General features: G+C 42.9%; 1 protein-coding gene across 4 annotated transcripts in view; it reads left to right on the forward strand.

The window, feature by feature from the left end:
- The window catches only part of ATXN1 (ataxin 1), a 508,626-nt gene that overhangs the window by 373,788 nt on the left and 109,212 nt on the right, over positions 1 to 25,626 (forward strand). For all 4 annotated transcript variants that reach the window (XM_037844369.1, XM_037844370.1, XM_037844372.1 and 1 more), the window contains one exon: positions 18,062 to 18,172. The gene's annotated coding sequence lies outside the window, so the exon portion shown is untranslated. The remainder of the gene's footprint in view (positions 1 to 18,061; positions 18,173 to 25,626) is intronic.

Raw genomic sequence — 25,626 nt, forward strand, 5'->3', positions numbered from 1 at the left:
TTAGTATTTATATAAAAGTAGTTTTCTTTGTTATACAAACGACAGTATCATTATCACACTTAAAAAATAAGCAGTGGTTCCTGAATATCATCAATTATCTAGTCATTGTTCACATTTCTATCATTATCTTTTATGGCTTTTTATGTTGTGTTTTATGGCATTTTTTGTTTGTTTTTTGTTCTTTTAAGTTTATTTGAATCAGGGTCCAAATAAAGTCCATTAATTTCTCTTTTAAGACTTTTTGAAGCTCTTGGTTCCATAGCCATCTTTTTTTTAAAATCTTGTGTTTTTTTTTTTTTTTCCTGGTGAAGAAACCAGATCATTTGTCATATAGAATATCCCACTTTCTGGGTTTTGATGATTACATCCCTGTAGTGGCGATAAGTATGTTCCTCTGTCTCCTGTATTTCCTGTGAATTTCTAGAAAGTTCTCAGGACACTAATCAGATTCCTTTCTCTTTTTGTTTTGCTTTGCCTGACTGCTTCATGGGTGGTATTGTGCTTTGTATTGCCATTAGGAGGTAATGGTTAATGGTTTCTACTTTTGCAATGAGATCATTTTCTAAATTCTTAAGTTTACTAGGGGTCACGAAATGGTGGTAGTCCAATCTAGTACTCTTCATTTATTAGCTGGAATCATTCTTCATAAAAGGAAGCTTTCCTACATCTCCTCTTTGTTTACTCAGTGGGTCAGTTTTTATATGAAAGGCAGGATAAATGCTTTATCCCGTAGTTTTCAAACTCAAAGTTGGGTCAGTGTCCTCTCAAGTCACCTTTTTTTTTTTTTTTAAACTATTACTGGAACTCATGGATTTAAACATATCTGCTGTGTTTCAGTTCATTACAGTTATTGACATTATTGATGTTCAAATATTCTCATAGTTGACCATTGGGAACCCATGGAGTTTGACTGCTATGTCCTTTTAATGAACACCTAGTAGTCTAGGAGAGCTTCCTTGCTTTCCAGTATGACAAGTGTGTTCTAGGCTCATCTTGTATATTTTCTGCCTCAAAGCTGAGATCAGCTTTTTTCCATGAAAGCCTGGTTCCTTTCTAGTGAGAAATGGTATTTAGAGACCACAGGGTGGGGTCTAGGAATACTAATCTTCCCCCATCTCTTACCCCCCATGTCTCTCCCCCCCCACCCCATCTCTCTCTCTCTCTCCCCCCTGACTCCGTCTCTCTCTCTCCCCCCCGACCCCGTCTCTCTCTCCCCCCCCCCACAGTCTCTTTCTCTCTCTCCCCCTGACCCCGTCTCTCTCTCTCTCCCCCCCCGACCCCGTCTCTCTCTCTCTCCCCCCCAACCCCGTCTCTCTCTCTCTCCCCCCCCACCGTCTCTCTCCCCCCGACCCCATCTCTCTCTCTCCCCCCACCCCCATCTCTTTCTCTCTCCCCCTCTCCCCATCATCCATCCCTCCTATGGAGCAGGTTGCTTTACAGCTCATCATGGGAACACAGGCTCAGACACAACAGAAACTTCCAGCCAGTGACCGCTTGAATACATAGACAGCACAAAGGGGTCCAGAAGAGCAGGGAGGAGATCCCATCACAGCGGGTCTCCCGGGGAGGCCAAACTGCTCGGCCCAGGATAGGTGGGTGGCGAATCGACATGCCCTGCTTCACCCGATGTCATGTAACGTTGGAGGAGAGAAACCCTGTGCTGATTGAGTGTGAAGTATTTATACACCCCTGCAGCTGAGAATTCCTGTCCTGATAAGCATGTTCCTGGTTCCTGATTTTAAGGTCTGGCTGAGCCTTTGCTGGGATATGGCCGCGGAGTGTGTGTCTGTGATTTCCCCAGCACCTCCCTGCAGGCAGCCCTGCATCCAGCCCTCTCATCCTTGTCCATCTTCTAGCTGTCTGTCTTCTGTCTGTCTGTCTCTCTCCAGCCCCCTGCCCCAATCTGTGTATCTGTCTCTGTCTCTTTCATACATTTCTTCAGGTAAGAGACATCATAGGTTTATAACTGAAAACTTGCAGTTCAAATTCTGTACCACAGGGTTGTAATTAACTTCTTTGATCAATATTAGATTAGAGAATCTAATGCAGAAAATAGCAGTTCTTAATCACAACAAAACTTCCTCATTTGCTTTACCCCACACTACACTCCAATAATTCTGGTACAAAAATATCATTGCCTCTCCAAAAATTTTCTTACTGAAAACTGTTTGTTGTTGTTTTTGCTGTTCTTTTCCATTGTACTGGGGGCATACAGTTACATTAGTCTGTTGTGGTCCCCTGGAATAGTTCTGTGTTTTTATGCCACCAACTGGTTACGCATGTAAGTTTATTTTACTGTACTTGAGTTTCTACAGGAGGCTTTCAGAAGTACTTTTTAAGAATTATGTAAAAATACTTACATTTCCCTGAAACCAAACTTACAAAGCAAGGTAAGTCAATGAAGACTACCTTTCATCCTTGTCCCCTGCACTCTAAATTCCCCTTTCCCTGTATGTTATCACTTTTATATGTATCTTTCATTTTTCAATATAAGCAATTGTATTATTTATGCAGGAATTTTGTACCTTTTGTTCCAGTGGATATAATTATATTGATGCCTTAGTATAATACCTTACTTTTTTTAAGCTAGTTTTTTGAAAGTAACTAGTCACTTCTTCCTTCTTCCCTCCTCTCCCCATCAATTGGTTTAAAGTAATAGTCTTTTACTCCCAATTAATGTCTGTATAGTAATCAATGAGCTTATTCTACTTTTTTCATTTTTTCTCCCCATGTTTTTCCTTTTTTAAAATCATTGTTCTGCCTCTGCATTGTCGGAGAGTCTAGCTGTTATATATAACCCTGTCTCCCTTAGAACCATGTTTTAGGGGTATTTAATTCTGAAGCCTCGTCCTTATGGCAGTGCCCCTCCAGCCATTCTAGGTCCCTGAACCTTCTCCCTCCTAGGGTGGCTCATGGGAACAATATTCTCTGGGTTCTTGCGGATTTGTACCAGGTTGTCTGTGGTTGACTTGAAAGTCATTTGGGCTAGAAATAAAATCCATGGCTTAGTTGCTTTACCCAAGCATCTTAAATGTGTCACTCTATTGTCTTCTAGCATATAACCTGGCTCTTGAAAATTTGACTTTCAAATTTTTTGTACTTTGTAAATGACTTTTTTTTTTTTCAGTCTGGATATCCAAAGATTACTTTTTTTTCTTTTCCAGGTTAATTTTTCCAGGTACATGGTATTTCCTTTTAAATTTAAGGTTTCAAATATTTTTCTATTCCTGGAAACCATGCTTGAATTAGTTTTCAGTATTCTGTTTCATTGTTTTGGTTTTCTTCTTTGAGGATGCTTCTTGGAATCTTTCATATATTTATTTTTTAAACTGTTTTATTTTGAGACAATTTCAAATTTATAAGACAGTTGCTAAAACAATACCAAAATCTATACAGAGAACTCCAAAATACTCCCTCCATACCCAAATCTACCAATTTTAGCACTTTGCTACATTTGTTCTATCATTCTATGGTATCCCTCCATCTACTTAGGAATCCATCTATCTGTTTTCTGAACGTTTGAGAGTAAGCTATACATATTGTGCACCTTAACACATACATCCATGTACATTTCCTAAGAATGAGAATATTCACTTATGCAACCCCCTTAAGTGCAGTTATCAAGATCAACAAATTTAACATTGATATAAACCTTCAATCTGTGTTCCAATTTTTTCATATGTTCCAATAATGTCCTTTTGAGCCCTTTGTTCTCCACTGTTAAATCCATTCCAGGACCATGTATCTCATTTACTTGTCATTCTCTTTGGTTGCTCTTTTTTGGTTTTTAATTGCAGAAACACATACACAACATAAACTTCCCCATGCCATCCACTTCCAAGCATACCAGTCAGTGGGCTCAATCAATTCACAGTGTCGTACTATCCTCACCACCGTCCATTATCAGAACTTTTCCATCACTCCAAGGAAACCAACAAACATTATGCACTAACTCCATTCCTCTTTCCCCTTCTGCCTCCCAGTCTGTACTCTACTTTATGTCTCTCTGAGCTTGCATATTCTAGTCATTTCTTATAAATAGAATCATAATATCTGTACCTCTGTATCTGGTTTATCTCACGTAACATGATGTCATCAAGGTTCATCTATGTAGCAGCATGTAGCAGACCTTCATTCCTTATTAAGACTGAGTAATATTCCATTGTGCTCATGGACATTTGGGTTGCCTCTGTCTTGTTAATTTTTTTTTTTTTTTTTTAAACCTCTCTTCTCTTCCTGGGGTTTTCTTGTGAATCCTTTTTCTCTCTTTCTTCATTTCTTTTTATTTTAAAATTTTCCTCCTTCCCATTTTCTAATTCTCCTTGAACATTATCTGGATTCTCTCTTATGTTTCTTCTAGTCTAGTGTTCTTTTTTGAAATGATTCATTTTCTTTTACATCAAATACATCTAGTTCTGTTTCTCTATTCAAATATTTCTTTGTTCACTACATTTCTGAGTTTTTTCAGTTCTGATGTATGTTCCATTATATCTTTTTTCTCGGTTGCATTTAGCTCTTTGGAAGAAGTCATTTACAGTTTCCATCTGTTTTGTGGACATATCTCTGTGGTAGGAATGTTATTCTGTTCTTCATTCCATCTTTTTCTCATAATAACTGTGCCCTGGATTTGACCATAATCCTATTTTGTTACTCATTTTTAAGTGAAATGAGTTTTCCTGTATTTTTAGAGCCAAGGGATGGGCCAGAAAAACTTTTCTGGCTTCCAGGCTTAGAGTTCCCTCTTCTGTTGCTTCCATGAAATGATAACAAAGTGTGGCCCATTTCTTAGCTCTGTCTCCTGTGCCTCTCTCCTCCACTTTTATATCTGCCCCTATCATTCCTTTGATCGTATTACTACTGTCACGCTCAGTTTGGATTCTCCTTTCAAAAATGTATACTCGGGGTTGGTTTTGGTTGTGGAAGGAATTAGGTTTACTGGTTTGGGGAGCATAGTTTGCTGGATGCCTTTAGATCTTCCTGTGGGCCTCTTGCACTCACCCTGTGGATTGGATTCTGCAGCCCCCTTGTCAGTTATGCTGCTGTGCTTAAAATATCCTGCTCACTTTCCAGTGAGGACCTGTTGGAGACTGAGGTGGGGGGTGGGGGCATCTTGTTTCCAGGACCTTCAGATGCCCCTTGGCTCCCACCCCACTTTTTCCTGCATAGAAGCTGCTTCCTCAAGGCTTTTAGCTATAAATGGTTCGACCACACCCGTCCATATCTTCAGTTTCATGGAACTGCATGGCCACCAGATTTTGTTTTGGTGTTGTCCATGCATTTTTGGTTTTGCTGTCCTGGATTCTCTGGTGGTGGTGGTGGTTGTCATCATTGTCAAAGGAGAAGGATGGTAGGGTTTCAGTTAGATTAAAAATCTATGTTGCCTTCATCATGGGCACTGTCATCTTTCCTGAATCCCAACTTTAAATTTTTAATAGTGTTAACAGCGCTTGAGAAGATTTTCCTCAATGCCATCCTTTAGTTTTAAACTAAAGTACTTCCTAAATGTGAAAAGTTTAATCTTAATCATATGTTATTAGTTTATGGAATCAAAAGCAGGAAAACTACAAAGTGCCTTGAAAAATAAAACATCTACTGGAAGTAGTCATTACCTCTTAATTTAAAGAGAAAACTAGTTATATTTGTTATTTGTTTAAAGCAAGCATGTAGGAATTGAAATTCCTTTGTGTCATTTCTAAATTAGCACAGTATGATATCAACAACTCCTGATCCTTGAAGGAGCTTAGGATGGGTTAGGACAGTGGACTCTCAATCAGCTGTAGCTCTGGGGTTGAGAAAGCCCCTGGGTGATTGTGGATGGCCTGGCCTAGCCAGCTTTCTCTCTCCCCTTCCCCTTTAGTCTCCAGCTCTGAGAATTGACTCATTACAGTTTTAAAAAAAAAAGTGATTGCAAAATTGCCATTGACATACACATTTTTCTTCTTGGCTTTTAATAGCTATATAGTGATACACACAAGAAACCATTTGCTTTTTCTGTTTTATCCTTTGCAAATTTATCGAGGGCCTCCACTTCTAGTAGTGTCTGTTACATTTAGCACCTTTGGCAGAGGTCCTGCTTCCTTGGAGTTTAAGCTGAGATCCACTGAGAATCTAAGAAATTCAGTAATGAAAGGGGTACTTTCGGGTTTCCACTTTTGGAAGCTTTCCTTATTAAATCCTAATGACTTTGCTAGACTTTGTTTCCATCTCTATGAGAGACTCCAGAATAGCAGCTAGAATTGCTTCCTTCCTCACACAAAGTCATTCTTTCATTCCATAGTGATGGAGCCTCCTGTGTTTCAGGCTTAAGGGTTAAGGACCTAACCTCCACCCTTTTTCTTTTCATTCTATTTTAAATGTTTCTTAGTAGTTCACCTACCTAAGAGGTACTGTTAAGGTTTCAGTCTTTTTCATAAATAATTTTCTGATATCCTTGTTGGGTTTTTAACTGGAAATCACTCTTGGATAAAACATACTATATAAACAGTAAGTGAACTAGTCATGTGATTGTATGCTGTAAACAGGAGAGTCCACAGGACAGAAAGACCTTGTTGGTCTTCAGATGACATGTAAAGATGAGTTGTAGGATTTCTTCCAATTTCTACCTGAAATTGTTTATCTGAAAGGAGACAGATTAAACATCACCTTCACCCTCCTCTTTACAGCCATGAAACCTGACCTGACAGCTGGCACTGCATGAATTCTGTTCAGTGTCAGTCCCCTGTAACATCACCCCTGTGATATTGTGGATAGGAAAAAAGGAAAAACAAACAAACAAGAAATGGTTGTTTCTGCTAGAGGCCTTTCAGCAGAATCCATCGTTTCCTTTCTTTGCAGGTGACAGGCACTAGGTTTCAGTTCACACTGTGACATCCCCGCACTGTCCCCTGCAGGCAAGGGTCTAAATGGAATGCATTTCAAAACATAGAAAACTCCTCCCACTCTAGCCGCCACCTTGCTTTCTTGGCCGTGACAGAATTCTCCATTTAGTCAATTTGTGCACCTAAGAAGAAATGAACAGAAGTCATAGCCTCATAAGGGGAGAAACAAAAAGGATTACCGATAATTTGCAAGTTCATTACATGGTCATACAGGAAGGAAGAAACACAAGGTGTTTGGATTCTTTATGTTTCCTGTTAGAAAAGAGTGCAACAAAATTATCCTGGGGGACTCGTCAATTTTGAAGGCATTTGGCAGAAGAACAGCGAGTGTAGGTTCCAAATTGGCCTTCTGATCACCAGCAGCTCTGGCTCCTCTGCTTCCCGTGGCCCCTGCCCTCTGACATGGCGTTTGCTCAGCTGCTTAATACACAGCCACGTGATGAGAATAAGTCTGCACCTCTGCCATGCAGGCCCTCAGCAGGTAGAGAAGTGTAACCTCTGCCTTTTGATGTAACTTGACTATTGCCAAATAGCCTTCTGCAGGGATTGAACTAATTGGCGCTCCCAGTGGCAGCCAATGCAACATATTTAACAGGTGTAAAGATTAGAATGGAAGCTAGTCGCAGATGATTTCTAAATGTTAGAAGGTCTAAATGTTGGAAAGTCCTCGGGCCTCTTTGACTCCCCTGATGATCTCTTGAAACTGTCAAAAGCTGACAACTCTCAAATTGATGTCTCTAGCTGGACCTCTTTCTCGAACTTCGGGCTTGGATCTCTCCCTGCCTCCAGGACATCTTCCCTTGGATGGACTCTCAGTCTCCCCCCATCCCCAAATCTACTCCTTCCCAAGTCTCCTCCTTCTCAGTAAGCGGCCCCTCCCTCCTTCCACATGCTCTGGCCCAAATCCTTGATGTCATCCCTGATGCCTCTTTCTCTTCCACACAACCCCTTGGTCCAAACCAGCACCACAGCTCACCTGGAGCATTCCAGAGGCCTCCTAACTAGACTCACTTCTGCCCTTGCTCCCCTAAAATATATCCTCAGTGCAGCTGCCAGAGCAAAACTATGCAAACATAATTCAGGTCCTGACATTCCTCTGCTCTAAAACTGCCGGGAGCCTCCCAGTGCACTCAGAGCAAGAACCAAAGGCCTGTCAGAGCAGAAAGAGCACATCGTAATCCATAATCTCCTCTCCCGACCCCACTCCCCTCATTTCCTCCTCCCCCTGCCTCACTCAGCCCCAGCCACACTGACCTTGGTGCTCTTTCTCTGACAGGCCAGGCAGGGATCCTACCCCAGGATCTTTGCACCTTCTGGTCCTTCATCCTGAAATGTTTGACCCCCACATCTCCGAATGGCTCTCTCCCTCCTTTTTTCTACAGGTTTTTGCTCACATTTCACTGTCTTTGCAAAGCCTTTCTTGACAAACTTTAAAAAAAAAAAAAACAACAAAAAAAAAAACATAATCCAGGACCACTGCCCTAGCCCCATATTTCTGCTTTATTTTCCTCCTTAGTATTTATCACCACTTCATGTTTCGTTATAAGCCTTTTTGTTTATTTCCCTGGGACCAGAGAATTATGCTTTGTCACTGTCTACTTCTCTTTCCCAGCGCTTATGCCAGTACAGTGCCTGGCAGACCAGTGCTCAATAAATATTGATGTAATTCATTGACAATAAAAATAATAAAGACTAGCATTTATTAAGCAATTATTATGTGCCAGGTACTGCACTATGTGGTTTATATGTATCAAGTCTCAAAGCAACTCAGTAAGTAGGTATAATTGCCCTCATTTTACAAATGAGCTTCTCTGGAGCTCCAGAGAAATTAAGTAACTTTCTTTAGGTCGCAGAGCTGAGTGTGAGAGTCAGATTTAAACCCTGAGAGTCTGCCTCTGCAGTCTGCACCCTCCATTACTATGCTCTTCTGCTGTGTTAGAAGATGACAGAGGACACTGCTCAGCTGGCTCCCAGTTTAGCCCCCAGACCTCAGCAGCTCTCCTGCTGAGGGCAATGGTGACTTCATGTCATTGCTTGTATTGTGTGTGTTTAAGTACCCATCTTACTTGATTTTTCAGCAGCTTTGCCAGTCTTACTCCTTCCTTTCTAAAATACTCTCTTCCCTTGGTTTCCTTAATATCATTCTTTTCTGGTTTTCGTCATGCCCTTCTGGTGCCTCCTTTCAAATACAATTTCCAAATGATCCTGCTTAATGTGTTCCCTGCCCCTCGAAGGGTTGGAGTTCCCCGGCCTTAGTCCTTGGTTCTCTTTTCTTCTCCAGCTGTGTTTTTCCCCTAGATGATCTTCTCCAAATCTCAGCTTCTTGATACACCAATGTGACTCCTACATCTGTATCTCCAGACCATGTGTCTCCTAAAAACCTTGGACCTCTGTATATTTAGTTGCTTACTCAGCGGCTCTGTTTGGATATCACAAAGGCTCCTTAAACATGTTCAAAACCCAGACTATATCCCCCTCCAAACCTGGTCCTTCTCCAGTATTCCCCATCTCAATTGCAGGGATCATCTAGTTTCCCATGACAGAAACCTAAATATCATCCTAGACACAGTTTTCTTTCTTTCCTTCTCAAAATCTGATGTCCCCAACCCTACTGACCCAATCTCTTAAATATCTTTGGAACCTGCTATTTCCATTGCCACAATTCTAGTCCTAAAACCCACCATCTCTCTCCCTAGGTGCCTCAGCTTCCCTGTTTCTTACACCACTTTTGCCTGTTCCCTGTTATCCTATACTTTTGTTAGCCATTTTCATGTTTGAACTTAGGTATTTGGGTGGTGATGTCATAAATGTCTTTTCTCGCCTACTAGACTATAAGCTGTATGAGCACAGGGAACATACCCGCGTGCCTCATTTAATCCTCAACTCCTAGCAGCATGGAGCTGGCATGGAGTTGACATTCTATAAGTTTTTTATTTGAAAACGAAAAGATAAGTCAGATATATCAGATGACAGGCTGAGATCAAGGATAACTCTGAGATAAAGAATAACTCAAGCTATGCTGTATGTGTGTTAACACAATGGTACTAGAGCCTCATAATGATGGATGGTTTTTGATACTGATGGAGTCATCAAAGCTTAAAATTTATTCTTTATTTTAAAAGGCAGGTATATAAATGTAGAAATACGGAAATAAATGGCATCTTAAGTTTAGTTCCATTAGCAGAGTTTTAGAATGTGACAAGAGGTAAAATGATTTTAGGTGAACACTAGATTTCCAAATAATGCAGACAAATGTTTACATCCAAATGTGAGTATGAATACAGCCCCTTCTCACTTATCCATGCCGATGAGGGCTGAGGAAGCACAGGTAACTAAAATTATAGTGAACAAGCAAAGGGGTTGATTGAGTTGTATGTTATCTCCTTTCCTTACAAGTAGAGGAGTTTCCAGAGAGGCTAAAAAATGGGCAACAGGAAAAGAGAGAAACAGTAGGAATCTTGGATAAGCTTCCAGCAGATAATTAAGATTTAACCGATTCTGTTTTGATGTGTTCACATGTTTCTATACGCGGAAAAGGATGAACCCACAAATATTATAAATGCCAATTTGTGAAGGCCTTTGGAAAATGTAACCCATAACATATGGCATCAAATTAATTTGGGCTCTCACTCGTCTCAGTCTGATTTGAGCACATTGAATTGTGAGATAATAGTTTGGCACCCATGATTGCTCGGTGCTCTTTGTGAACGTCTCAATTTCACAGAAAAAGGCTCTGAGGCTGAAGGATGTGTCATGACCCTGGTTTAGCAGAAGAGGAAATGGAAGCACATGGACTGATTAGCTGCTTGCCAGAGCAATGGAAATAAGTCCTCTGCAGAGCTTCAAGACAGAGCTCTGCCATCAGGATTCTGCCCTCTTGTCGCTTTGGTTCTGCTTCGTGCAGACTAATGCAACTTGTTTCATCCTGCTGCCCATCAAGGTTGGACAAGGGAAGGGCTTTAAAGAGGGTGCATTGTGTTTGACAGGAGCTCTGCAGCTGAGTTCTATCAAGACATAAATGTGCCTGTAGCCCCAAAGGTATTAAGACTTTGAAAGGGCGTTTTCTCACCCCTTAGCCTGGGCTCCAGGTGGCAAGGAAAGAGGCTTAACCTGCAGGAACAGCTCTCTTCGGTGGTGGTAGCAGGTTCCTGTTTTTCTGCCCACCTCTTGAATCTCCTAAGGGCATTGGATTTTTCTTTTCTTCTTTAAGGCTGACATGGTACAATTTAATTTAATACTGAGCACTTTTTTTCTCCTGCAGTCCGTGTGAAATTTTAGGTGTCAGCTAATTGGCTTGAAGCTGCCAATAACGAAGTATTCAGAGGTGTGGGTCACCAATTACTTCTCAGCAGAGCAGTTGAACTGATGACTAATAACTGGTACTGTACACAGCTGCCACGTGAAATGCAAACGATTCATAATGCTGACAATTTATTCCAGAAAGTGTATCTGTAAGATACTGCCTCCTAGTTAAGTGATTAATTCTTAAAAACTTAGACTTTTCCAAGGTGTCTCCAAACCTGCCTTTCTCGCCTGGTTCCTAAACCTGATGCACAAATGGGAAATGATTTGGTCCAAAACTCATCATGCACTTCTTTAGAACAGAATGTCATTGCTCTATATTCACTCTAAACTGAGAGGTAAGGATTGAGCTCTGTGGCGTCTCAGAAAATATTAAGGGGTTTAAAAGGTTTGTCACGAGAGATTGGGATACATATAGAAACTCAGGAGAATATTTGAACGTTAGCCCAGACATTGGCAGGCTTCCATTCAGATTTTGTTTTGAGTAAAATGTGTACTCGGTGATTAGGTCCAAGCCCTTCCTAGTTTGTGAGCAGATCTCTCTGCTTTGTCGAGAGCATTGCAAAAAAAAAAAAAAAAATAGGTTAAGCAAATTTTGTGGTGGTGCTTAAACGTGCACAGGCGTGTTTGAGGCCTCTGCATCTTCCAAACTTGGAAAGCATATTTTAACAGCACAAGTTTATCTACATGTTTGCCCTACATCAGAGCCTCTTTTCCCTTCTGCGTATACATTTTAATTATATAGTTTAAATGTTTTACCTATTAAAGCTGTTCGGTCGGTCTTCAAGCTGTAAACATCACACACAGCTAATAAGCTTTAGGAAAGAAAAGGAAATTGACATTTAGTATAGAGGTTATACAAAACCAATGAAAAAACTGTGCAAATGAGCTGTGGAACACAGATTTGCATATCCTTGTGGGTTTCCTGATGATATGCTCAGCGGGAGCCTGGCAGACTTGCCTTTTTACCTCTAGGGAGGATGCATGTACAAGTGATAGGGTCCTACAGGGTCAATTTAACAAGTGTAACGTTGTGATTTTCCATGCGGTTTCTCAGAGCCACTGAGAAAAATGCAGCTAGAAATAGTGACATAGGAAATCAATTTTTAAAGTAAATTCTTCAGGAGGAGAGGGGTAGGGAGGGATGTTCTATACCTCTTTAATGTTGCCAGGGTAGATGGTGCAATTTTTGGTGCCATTTAGCATTTAAAAATAAATATTTTTTCTCCTTCTCCAAATTCCACTACTCACTTGACATTCCCTTTGCTTAGCCCAAAACTCTTTCCTGGAGTTTACAAGTTTCTATTGATTGCGTTAGGTTTCTCATGAGAAAAGCAGGGTAAGGAATCTGCTTTTACCCCTATCCTGTTAGAATAATAAGCAGCCTAATGACCAAGTTGCATGTTTACTTGATTAATAGTAGGTATTGACAGTTTATGGTGAGTCAGACACTGATCACGGAAGCAGAATGGCAAAATGACTAAGAAAGATTTGATGTCAGCAAAACCTGGATTTGAACTCGGCTCTGACATCCCTTTCTACCTTGGTTTCTCACCCATAAATGAGGACAGTAAATAGCTGTGAGCATTAGATAAGAGACCTGCAGATTGCTACCATGCTGCCTGGCTTTTAATAGATACCTAATAGAGAGTGTGCTTTCAAAATAATAATCGTTTTATTTTATGCAATTAAAAAAAAAAAACTAGGTCATTTCCATAGTAAGAGAAAGGAAATGGAAATGACCCCTGAAATGTACTTGGAGAACTTTAGAGGGTCTCTTACAAGTCATTATAAAGCACCTCTGAAGTAAATTTGTCCATTTCTGCCCACACCAATCCTATAACATTCCAGGAATATAATTCTGCACTTTGGTTTAAAAATAAAATGAGTGGAACAAACTGAATTAGAAGTCCTTGGCAGACATCCCCCCTGCAGAATGTTCTCTCAATTGGTGGTATCGCAATAAAAGCAAAGATGCATTTTTTTTTTTTAATCTGCCCTTCCTCCCCAGTTCCTTCAACCAGTTGTATTTCTCTATCGTAGACACCGGTATGCTTGGATTTCATCTCACCCCTCTGATATCTGCACTCCCCACCCCAATAAAAAAAACCCCACATCCGCACAGACCCTCCTTCCTCCAAAGCATTGAGCAGAGCTATTCTCTGATACCGTATATGTGCATACGGGGCGACACGGAGGAAGGTCACGGAAACATGAGGAGGTTCTGCTGTTTTTGGTTGCAAAGACTGCCAAGAAAGAAAAAAAAAAACTCAAATGTATTCACATTTTTCCCACCTCTTTTTTTTTTTTTGCCTGATGTAAATATTCAAACCCTTTTTAGAGAGCCTTTTGTTAATGTGTTATCCCAGCAAACACCATGAACTTGGATGTGCTTAGTTCTCCCACACCCCATCAAAATTATTCAGCAGAGAGAGTGAGGTAAAATGTGGGGCGAGATGGAGTAGAGAATCTTGTACACACACGCACACACCCCAGCCACCCCGACTCCATCGTCACCATAGAAATTATGTAAAAACCAGACACGAGACGTTCTTTTCTCCCTCACCCAGGCAGTTGCATCTTTTCCCAAAAATGGAAGGGGAAAAAGCTTTCTTTGGCTTAGCCATATGCGAAAAATTATGGAACATCTGTGGAAGTAACAACATACAACAAGACAAATTATTGGTGGTAAAAGGCAAAGTCCTTGTTTCAAAAACATGTTTGGAGATAGAGTGTATACAGAACCTTACTTTGTGCTAATTACGCATAACAACTGTCAGCGTCGGGTGCCACAGGCTGGGCTGTTAATAAAGAACGGTCGTGGCGGGCTGTTCCTTTTTTCTTTTCTTCCCACCCCCCTTCCTTCCTTTTTGGTTTGTTATTGAACAAAGCATGTAGCTTCGTTTCAATAGTTGCTGTGATCTGGAACACTAAATCAGAAATGTGTGAGATTTGGTGACTCACTTTGTGAAATGTCTTGGTGGGCGGGTGCTCCTGATCTGACTGTTTTTTTTCTCCAACACTCGACTGAGTAGCGAGGGGACTTTCATATCCGACGTTCTCAGTATGCTTCAGGAATTTATTTTTTTCCCCTCTCAAACATTTAACTCCACTTTCAGTCTCAAACGCCCACTGCAAAAATAGTGTCGCTGCAGGTGAATTAAGTTGCTTGCTTATTCTGAGAGGTGTGATCTTGCTTTAGTGGCAAGTCTTTTAGGCATAGGAACTTAAAAGTATGATCTGGTGGAATTAGCCTCCAGCTGGGAATCTGAAGCCCTGGCTAGGGGACCCAGTTCCCACACTCGTGCAGTGTGGTCTTGGGGAAGATGAATCATTTCTCTACCCATGTGTCCTCTCTTCATTGGTCGAGGAAGATGTAGTAACATCTGCTCACGATTCTTCCAGGAATCAAGTTAAGAGTAAAATTGTAGAAACCCAGGCCAACTGTAAACCCCAATCACCTATTATTATAAGGGGCTATTATCTCTTATGCTAGAAGGGCTCTAAACACCCTTATTTCCTACTGTCAAATTTCCTTGTGTATTTTGCAGTGCTAGTGAGAAGCTCCTGGGTCTCCTCAGTTGATAAAGAAAATGTGTTTGAAATAACTGAGGGATGTCTCTTGATGGAAATAAAAGATAGTAGTGGGGTGGAATTTAAATCTGGCGTACTTAGAAAACGAGGCACTGCGTAGCCACAGCTCACTCCGTGCATGCCCCTCTCCTCGGAAACCTCTCTGTTGTCATTGCATAGCAAGGAAGGGGCAAGGGTGGTAACTGGTAGCCACAGAGGCTCTTGGGGCCCTTCAGCAGCCTCCCCAGCCTCTGCTCCCCATCAATAGCCTGTGTCCCAGCCAAACCATTCCCTGTATTGTAATTCCAGCATTCCCTGCCCTTTCACACTCTTGTTCCCCTCCGTCTGTCAAAATCCTCCCATACCTCAGGGAGGCATCCACAAAGTATCAAATCCTTCTCCTGTCCACCATGGTATCCACAAAACCGTCTCCTGTCCACCCATTCAGAGCCACCCTTCCCTTCCCTCAGTGGGTTCCCAGATCCCTTTATTATTTGTATCTCTCTATAAACCTACCACTGCCTCCCTGATAGTGTAATCAGTCATGTAAATGTTTTTGAACAGAAAGGGCAGTATAGCATGGTGATTAGATACTCAGGGACCAAATGAGCCACTCTGGGTTCATCTCTTGCCTCTGCCATTTACTGGTTTTGTGATTCAAAGGTCAGTGCTTAACCTGAATATCAGTTTCCTCATTTGTAAACTTGGCTTAATAGTAGTAGCTACTTCATAAAGTTGTGAGGAGGAGATGAACGTAAAGCTCTTACAACAGTGTGAGCACGTGAATATTAGCTACTGATAGTCCCCGTATACCAGAAGAGAGCTGAGGCAGTCTCTTCATGTTTTCCTGCCCCTGCATTTGTACTTGATGCTCGGAGAATACCCTGTCAATGAACGTTGAAGTCAGTATCAGCTACCATCTATCAATCTAAAAATCTGCGTATTTGAGTCGGCTGAATAAATCAGAGTGTGGCCACGCCCCTCCTCACCTCCAACACGGCCAGTCATTGAAACTGAAATTCTTGAGTTATCAGAGTCTTTGAAACAATCTCAGAGCCCTGTGCAGTGCCTTTTCAATAGTCCTTTTGTGCCTGCTTTCCCTTTAGGGTGCAGTTAGCAGAGCCCTGATTTTAAGGCATGAGCACGTATGCAGTACTGTTTTGCAGAGGGTGAAGGAGATGATGAGCGCGTTATCCTGTCTGAGTGCTAAGCCCAAGCTTTTAGGCCTCAGCCCCCTAAACGCTGGGGATGGGACACTGGAGGGCATTTGAGGTCACCTGGAAAATGGAACCCTTCATGTTCTGCTCAAACTTCAGAAACATTGACCACAAATCAGGTGGGCGAAAGTATGAAAGATGAGAAACAAGGAAAACCTTTTTAGAGTCTTTGTAATACTGTGTGTGTGTGTGTGTGTGTATATGTGTTTGTGCACATGTGGGTTTAACCTTTGTGCAAGAGGCAAGAAGGTAGTTTTCCACTTAGGCTATATTTAAGTTCATCTAGTTCTAGCTCAGTGGTTCTGAGTTTGCCCCCTCGGCCCCCCAGGGATATCCAGCCTTGTCGGGAGACATTTCTGGTTGTCACGGCTGAGGAGGTGCCTCCAGCATGTAGGGGCAGAGGCCAGGGACGCTGAGGCTGCCTACAGCTCCTAGGCCAGCCTCTCATGATAAAGAACTATCTGCACTAAATGTTGCTGATTCCGAGGCTCGGAAAGCCTGGTGTGCCTTAACCTAAAGAGAACAAAGAGATTCCTGGTGAGGAACATCCACCACCTCTGTCCTGGACAGAGCGCTCATTCCCAGTAAGGACCCCCCGGAGCTCCCCCTCTGGACCTAGACGAGGCCCTGCCACAAAAATCCCCCCTGCTGATCCTTCTGGTAAAGTCTAGTCCATGAGAATAGACTCGACTGGGGAGGAGGTAGGCTTGGGGTGGGCAGGTGGAGGGGCCTGTTCTGACTTTGTCCTTTGCTGACAGATTATTCCTGGTTGCTAAACCTCAATCCGGCCTCACATTTGATTTTTTTTTTTTTTTTTTTTTTTCACTTTTTCATTTTATAGTTCTAGGCAGGAGACACTGAGGAAGTGGGAGGGGGTAAAACAGCAAAGGGGGCGGGGAGCAAGAAAGAAAAGAAAAGGAGAGACAGAGATAAGCAAGCAGAGACCCCTGGGTTTAATGGTTCTGGAGTTTTCAGCTAGAGGTTTAGCTGCCAACATCTCTGCACCCTTCCACCCCCCTCCCTGCCCCACCACACGCAGGCCAGGTGGTTCCTGCTTACATACATGCCTTGGCGCTTTTACTCTTTGGCTAAGACCATTTCACACATGAACAACACAGCCTCCTCCTAGAGGTTTGTCATCCATCTGCTTGCAGAAGGGCTGTCTGTTTCCCTTGGAAAACGGGTCCAATCCACATTTTCCTTTGGCCAGGGTAGCTTCCCAGCAGCTCTTCCATAAGGTCCGTAATTGCAATTTCTCATTCTCATTTGCCTGGCTGGCTTCACCCTTCTGTCCTCTCTCGGCACCTCCCCACTGCACCCCCCACCCACCCCGCTCTCAGCCCTATCCTCTTTTCTTGTTAAAAAAGCCCTGTCAGAATGAATGACAGAATCAACTCCCTTCTCCCAAAACGGCTGTTACTCATAACTTTAAAGCAATGTTGCCTTCTGTCTTCAAATGGTTTGCAGATCCCCCCGTCCCGTCCCCCCCACACACACACAGTGATCCCCCTTCCAGAGTGAAATCGCGGATGGATGCCTTGCCTAGCACTCTCTCTAAGCTATGCCTCTGTAGCAGGGTTGTGGGCAAATATGCCATGGAGTCTTTACTTGTGATCTGCTGCATCCTGTCTCGTTCCATATGCTTGTGGCAGACTGTGGTTAATATCGGTCTGTGAGCATCTTAAGGCTGGCTTTGAAGTCTCGTTCTAATGTCAGCCCGCTGATACGGCGCACACTGTCTGTTCCGGAACCAAGGGTCATCTCTCACTAGCAAATGAACTGTGGGATGTGGGGCATTGAATCTGATGATGCCACCTGCATTGGTGGCTGAGCGACGCGGCATGCGGTGGCACCAGAGGTACCAAGCTGGCGGCGATGACTCTGGTTCTCGGTGCCACTGAGACTTCCAAGCGACTTCTTTTTGTTAAATTTTGCAAGGTGACTAACACAAGGAGGAGAGATACTGAGTGAACTAAAAGACAAACCTGGTCAACTGGTATTTACACGGTGAATACCCATGTTGACCTGTAGAGACCCAGATTACAATGAAAAAGTTTTGTAAAATTATCCACCATCTGTTGTTTTAAACAGAAGGAAAAAATCTAAAGCTGGAAGAAGAAGATGTGGAGAATCTGTAGCATCTAAAGAATGCAAATATGCTCTTCTGTAGCTCGCTGCTGGGTAACGCTGAACCTGGACTCTGTGAGTATACTTCTGTTGTGATATGTTTGGAGCATTCCTAGACAGTAAATTCAGGAGAAAACACTGTTAAAATTCCGCTTTACAAAAAGGAAGTTTAAACCAATACACATGAGCAGGGAATGCAAGCACCTGGTGGATCAGTTGGGTAAACAGAACTCGCACAGTGTGAGGAAGCAGGCTCCCCCTCTTCCCAGATATGGGGTTTGTGGATACAGAGAGGTCCTGAGGCAGAAAGTGCTGGTGGATACTTGTTTTGAGTCTGCTCCACAGAACCCTGGACTCGAGCATCTGTGCATGTGGAAATATGAAAGAATTGGGAGATCTAGGACTTGATAGCATTCTAAGGGGAAGAAAGGCACTAGCTAGGATGTTGGTCTGCTTTGGTCGATCGCATTCGTATGCAGTGGCACAATACGGGATGGTCTACGAGGGCACCAGGGAACTGCCATCCATAGCCGGAACAGTTGCTGGGCTGGCCTTGAGTACAGAAAGCAGTGAGGAGCCACAAGCACAGATGTAGCATCCTCAGATGGCTCTAGAAGGCCCTCAGAGGAGAATCAGCAGCAGCGGTGGGGGCACCCAGCCCACGGCCAGTGCTTTCTGGCTCCTGAAGACCCCCATCCCCTTCACCACTAGAACATTCCTCTCTTCCACTCTTTGCCCTGCCTCCTAAATCTAGTCCATTCATAAGTCTCCACTGAGCCTCTCCTTGAAAGCCAAGCCTAGAGTTACTCTTCCAGGCTGCTCCTTAAACATTCCTCTAAACACCATCCTAAGTGGGACAGTAGACAGGGCAATGTGGAGAACTCCAGTTTATTCCCCTCCCATAAAAGGCATAAGCTGCTCCGTGCCTGTGCTTGGTGGGACAGACCCTGGAACATTGGGGCAAGCCCTGGAGGTAAGTTGACTTGATCAATACTAATATTAAATAGCCAAAGGTCTGCAGATGCAACCCAGGTCAAGTAGAGAGGTACGGTCCATAAAGCCAGGCCCCAGCACAGGTGAAAAGTTACCCTCTCCTGCACTCTGGTTTTCCGTATGAGCTGTGTGGACAGTTCTGAATCACTGAATGATTGCGTATGCAGGCTCCACTCGTACACACTTGTTCACACACCGCACATGCACTGCTTTCTTTATATGTTCATTTGGATACAGAGCTTTGATTTGGCTTGCACGAGCAATTATGTCATGGTGACAATTAGAAAAGAAACAAAAAGCCAGAAGACCTGAGTTCCAGGCTGAGCTCTGGTGCCTGCTTTGCATCTACCTTAGACAGGCCATGTAACATCCCTGGGTCTTGAATTTACATGGGTTATCACATTTGCCCTTCTGTTCTCAAGTGATTGCCTGGAGGATCAGATGATGCCACATATGAGAAAGTGTGAGAAGTCAAAGGGACTTTATGTGATGGGTTGGTACGTAGCTCTAACGGCACAGCCTTTGGCCCCTGGAGCAAGCATCCTCCTAAGTCTTGTCCAGTTAATAGCTTCAGTTGCTTCAAGCAGCTCAGATGCACACTCTGTTAAGAAAAATGACTCATAAAAGTACCAGTATTTGTTATCCTCATAATCATGTAGCATTGAATTGGCTTGCATTTGGAAGCATTGCACCATCAGTCTTCACCTGGCTACTTTAGGATCAATACACTGATTTGGAAACCTCTTTTGTTTAACTTATATCCACTCTTAAAACTTCACCTGTTTCCTCTCCTGCCCAGTCTTTCCCAGGTTAACCCTTGTGAGCCTAAGGATAGGGGCAGGACCTGCCAACCCTAGATCTCCCTCCCTTCTCTCTAGGCCTCCAGCTCAGGGTCAACGAAATTGAATCTGGCAGCAGTTCTCTTGTACTTTTAAGATAGCACCTTGAACTCCTACATCCCAGCAAATGGAGGAAACCATTGCTATTCTAATACTGCATGAGAAATCTTCAAACCCATGCTATCCGGGTTGTTGGGAGCTCGTGTTCCACATCATTAATTCTCTAAAGCATCAGACACTGCATGGTGTGAGGATCCTCCAGTTTAGGGTGGTTGGTTGTCGACTGGTTGATGAGAGGATCTGAATTATTTAGGAGATATTTTATAGAGGAGCGGTTGAAGAGAAAAGAAGATAAACTTCATTTATGTCATTTGTATCTTCAGAATAACAAGAGCTGTAACTGATAGGTAATACGCTCTTGTTTAGTAAAAAAAAAGTGAAGATGGCACAAACTGAAGTTGTGAAGAATAACCTGATGCAAAATGAAGAAAAGAATTTCAGGACTGTGGCACTCATACTCGAATAACAACAAATCGGTGGTGTCGCTCCACTTTCCAAACTTGTTTGTTAAAAGTGAAATAGTGTTCAGAGGTTGGTGTGTGATATAAGGATTCCTCCCCCAAGCCTATTCCACTAATTGCCCCTTCATTAAAAATGAACTTTAGAGTAACCTCTCCAAAATCCCTCACCTGAATCATACCAAATGTCATGTGACAATGCTGTTTTTTTTTTTTAAGTGCCTTACTGAAAATAAGTCCTTTAGTTGAAGACCTTTAACATTCCTAGTTTCCCTCTGACTTGTGAAAATATGAAAGAACTAGAGTTAGACCCCATTGGCCCAGGTCATAGACATGAAGACTACAAATACAATTACAGATCACAGATCAACTTGTGAACAATGGGGTCATCTGGCAAGCTGGTCTATTTTGTGCAGAACTTTCTTCACACAAGGAAGCTCTCATGGAAGGGAGAAGATTCACTCCTAGGTCTTTAAAATGAGAGGCAAAGGTGTGCCTGGGTGGGAGGACTCCAGTTTTGTGATGAATTTGCTCAGTGGGTGGCCAGACATCTTAGTATTGCTGCTCCTCAATTTATTAGGGAGATGTCCTTGTAGACGTAGTAATGGGAGTCATCGTTGTGGGTTTGGGACGATTAAATTTCCAGTTCTAGAGAAACTCAGACCTCCCTCTGTCTTCTAAGTCTTTCTCTATAAAGGGGAGAGATTTTCAAGTCAAAGAGAAGGAATGTAACTACATGCGGCTATAGGTATCTCCAGAGCTTCATTCATTAAAGGTGCAGGTTTTAAAAGTTGTCAGAAACAGAGAGAGGACAAGTGCTATTGAGACATCAGGGTAGGTGGAGAAGAGAGACTGTGATCTGTGCTTTAGTGTAAATAGCAGCCATTCTCTGTCCACACTACCATGCCCAGCTACCCCTCGCCCAGCTGCACTTTGGGCCCTCTGAAGCCACTATTGGCAAAAACATTTGCTCCGTGTACTGCCAGAGTCTTTGAATATCTGATATTTCCTGATTCGTCTTCTACCCCACTGTTGAAACCTCAAAATGTGTGGCCCCCTCTGAGACTAGTAGTTGGCCCCAAACCGAGGCAGTTCTGCTCCAACTTGGGACGAAAATGAAGGTGATTTAGCCATGCTTGGTAGCTCACAGAATCAAAAGACAAACCCTTGTGTTCTACAGAAAATTAAAGGCCTAGTTAAAGACGATTTTTTGCAACAGGTGTTGGATTAGCATATTAGAAGTGATACATGTGCAACAACCATGAAATGGACTTAAAGATCAATCTTTGCTAAACTGCAATGTTTTTCATGTTTATTTCCATAGAAAATCATCAGTCTTGGACTTGAGTGTGGTTGATTTTTGTGTGTCATAGCTGCGGTTGTCTGGATTACTACCCACTCGGTACACAGGAACACGTGTGTACGTGTGCCCTTTCACGCCCTTCAGGCCTGTGTATATGTGCCCTTGCACGCCCCCTCACGCTGTGCGGCTTTCAACCCTGGGCCTGGGTATAACCTTGTGAAGTAGGAGGCAACCTAATATTCTCCCCTACAGCTTTGTGCATTCAAAATATTTTTGAAAAATGCCCAAAGTAAAAAGAGAAGCTCAAACTTACAAGTGATGAGCACTTATACCTTGCTTTCGATCTCAGCTCAGAACCATACTAATCTATCATTTAAAAATTACATACTTTAGTCATTGTTCAGCCCAGGTGGTGAGCAAGTATAACTGTTAGTGCAGTAAATTATTTTGGCTTCTTTTTTTTTTTCTTTTCTGTGTACTTGCTACTCTTAAAATGATACCACTGATATGTGGGGTTAGTTCCAGTTGGAATAATCTCGCCCTTAGATGCATGTGAAGTTATGTCTTCTCATACCACGTTAGATAAGAGCTAAAACAGGAAGGCCAGAAGCAACTGTTTTATAAGAGCTCATGCTACCCTGGCAACTTGAGCTGTATGAGCCCAGTAAATCAATACAAAGCTATCCCTCTGTCCTAATGTGCTTCTACTGATTTCCAGCTGGGAACCTTATGGTTTCATGGGAGAATCAAAAAGAAGAGAGCTGATATCCAGCCAGAGCTTTTTTAAATTTATGCCATAAGCAAGTAAGTGTGCATATATCACATGTAAATCAGGGTCAGGCAGGGTGACAATCAGCTAAGCAACTAAATAGAAATTATGCAAAATTAGGTAGGTTATGTACGCGTTTCCAGTTTTTGTCTCTTAGCAGTTTAAATCTTATATTAAAATCCACATGAGAGAGTTATCATCTGTAACTGCTGGGTATTCTGTGCTGGGGTTGTTAAGTTACTAGCCTCCCAAGTTATTTTTATGGGTCATTGTATCTCAAGGCAACTTGGAATATAAAGTCATCTCCCAGCTTTCCAAAAGTAATGGCTGTAGTCTCACTTTCTAATAATTACTTCCTGTTTGAGAGTAAGGGTTTGTTGACAATGAATACAAATGGAAGCCAGCTTCAGGATACTACTAAATGTGGATTGTTTGCATCTGAATTATCCAATCTGAGTGGATGTATAAGATCACTTATGGATGTCTACTGCTAGGCATGCTGTGTAGATGAACTCAGAACATCAGCCCAACTTCTTGTAGTCTTCCTGATACTCTATTTTGTCTAACAGCTAAGCTGTTATTAAATTAAAAACTTAAAAGATCTGGAGTCATGTTGTTTTTTCCATCCTCAACCTCTAAAGTGATGCAATAGTAAATGTATTTTAATACTTATTTAGAAAGTGGGCATCCTGGGACTGTTTCACAAGATAGTTCATTTGTTTAAAGGTCCCCAGGGAGAGTGAAAGTCAGGCCATTTCTAGCCGACTTCATACCATAGAAGTCAGATGCAGCCTAGAACACTCAGGCATGAGTCATAATTTCACACTGGCACTGTTGTAATTTCCATTTGATTCAAGTCATTTAGTGAGGATTTAACACAATTCATATTAACATGTGACTCTGTATCATTTTCAGAGTGAATTTGTATTGTAGCAGAATATTTGTGGGCTGTATCTTCCCAGGCAGAAACGCAATATGTTTGTGTGTGTGTGTATGGTATAAAAAGTTCCTGTCCCCTCCTAGCCATCCTTGGTGCTTGTATCTCTCTGCACCAGAACCAAATGCCCTTAGATTACGGCCAAGCAGGCCTAAGAACTAGGCCCGCCCTCTTAAGCTCTGCAGATAAGAATCAGTCACTGTCTGTCTCGTCTCCCACACACACCCCACTGCCCAGTGATAGCAGAAGGAGCTGAGGTTTCCTCACAGGCATCCCCAGCCCTTTGTCCCTCCTGGCCTTGGCTCACATCCCGTGTCACCTCCATGGCTGTGTGGACCTGGGCAACTGCACTTCACGCACACCCAGCTAAGTGTCCCTCTGTGCCTTGTCCCTCAAGGCTCCCCCTGCACCCTGGGTTGTCGTGTTCGCCGATTTCTCCCAAGGGAAGTATAAAACGTGGTCCAGCCTGGACCTCACGCCCTCTGAGGACAGCACTGCTGAGGCCCTGCCCGCTCATTTGAAACCCTTGCTGCAGCCGACATCGCCGCCCACTGAGCTTCTGGTCCCACCAGGTACGTGCACGCTGGATATGAGCCCGTCAGTACAAGAGCAGCAGGTGGAGGGTGGAACCCACGACTGCATCAAAAAGGTTGGGCCAGGGACCTCAACTTCTATAAAACAGGCCGTATTGCATGGCTAAACAGCAGTTTTTCCTTTGGGAAGGCAGCATGGTATATGGAAAGGACATGGATTTGAGCAGCAGACAACCCTGGGTTTAAATCCTGCCGCCGTGATGTATTAGCTGTGTCATTCCCAGGAAGTTCTTTTGAGCCTCACGTTCTTCTTCTTTAAATGAGGGTGATCATTTCTGCTTTGTAGGGTTGTGTGAGGATTAAATAACACATAGCATAATGATCGGTACCTTTACACAAAGTATTGAGTGCGTGCTACTTACTTCCCTTCCCCTTTCTTCACTTCAGGCTGATTGGGGTAGGGGCTGGAACGACTCTTTTCCTCTTGGAAATAGGCAGAAACCTCACCACCCTTACTATAGAGAACCACAGGAGTTTTCCATCGCAGGCGGTCCCCGGGGGGCTGCACTCGATGCCAGAGGGTCTTGTTCAGGGCCTCGGAAGAACTGGATTGCAGGTATCTGGTGTTCCACTGTCACCGCCGAGACTGGGTTTTCCGCTGTGACTTGTGTTCATCCACTTCGATGACGCCTGCAGCTCCCAAGAGAGGAGCTAACTGTCATCTGGGCATTCACCCTCAGATGCTGCTGTTCCATTGCCAAACTCGTGACCTTCAGAGAATCTGGAAATTTACTGCTCTGTGGAGGAAGGACAAAGAAACCAAGATTGCTTTTGTTTTAATGTGTTCACTTGAGTTTGGATTTTGCGCAACCTTCAGATTTCTTAGGGTGTGGGTGAGGGAGTCCTAGGAGATTTAATTAGTTCCTTGAGGGGTGCTGAAGCCTGTGACGTCAGGACTCATTTTCTCCTATTGTCCGTTGAGGCGGGGAACCTTGGAAATGAGATTTCTGAAAGATAGAGACTGCTGCCATGGTTAGAATTTGGCGTTTCATTTTGTTGTGGTGTTTTTGGAAAGGGAAGATTAAAGTAGTATAAATCAAATGGTTTGGTGGGCAGCGAGGACTGTGTGTGGTCTAGCTGTAATGCTTTAATGGGCGTCTGAGATAAGGCAAAAAGGGCTGCAGTCTAGTAAGTAGTAAACACTGTAGGAGATAAGGACACACAGGAGGATGGATGCCCGAGACCATGTATTAAACTCAGCAGTCTCGATCTGACTTATTTCAAGCTAAATTTCTCACTTTGAGAGTTTGGTTGCAAGCTCTGGGCTGGATACATGGGAGCATGCACAGCAAAAGGGAAGGCCTTTAGAAAGTTTTCTGCTGTTGGCAGAGCTCATATTCTACAGGAGCAAACATTTATCTTAACTTCATGGGATGATGACATCTCAGAATTTGCATAAAAGATCCTACAGCATTCTTACTGCCTTGTTTTAGCAAATCTATACTTTATGCAGTTCATCATGTATCCAGCTTATATTTGAGTGCCTCCCCAAAGCAAGAAACTGAGAGAGAGAAAAATGAATTAAAAAAAAATACTGTTAAACCTCAAGAAGCTGACAGCCTAGTACGGGAGATAAG

This window comes from Choloepus didactylus, chromosome 7 (genome assembly GCF_015220235.1).
Source record: "Choloepus didactylus isolate mChoDid1 chromosome 7, mChoDid1.pri, whole genome shotgun sequence".
Lineage (NCBI taxonomy): Eukaryota > Metazoa > Chordata > Mammalia > Pilosa > Megalonychidae > Choloepus > Choloepus didactylus.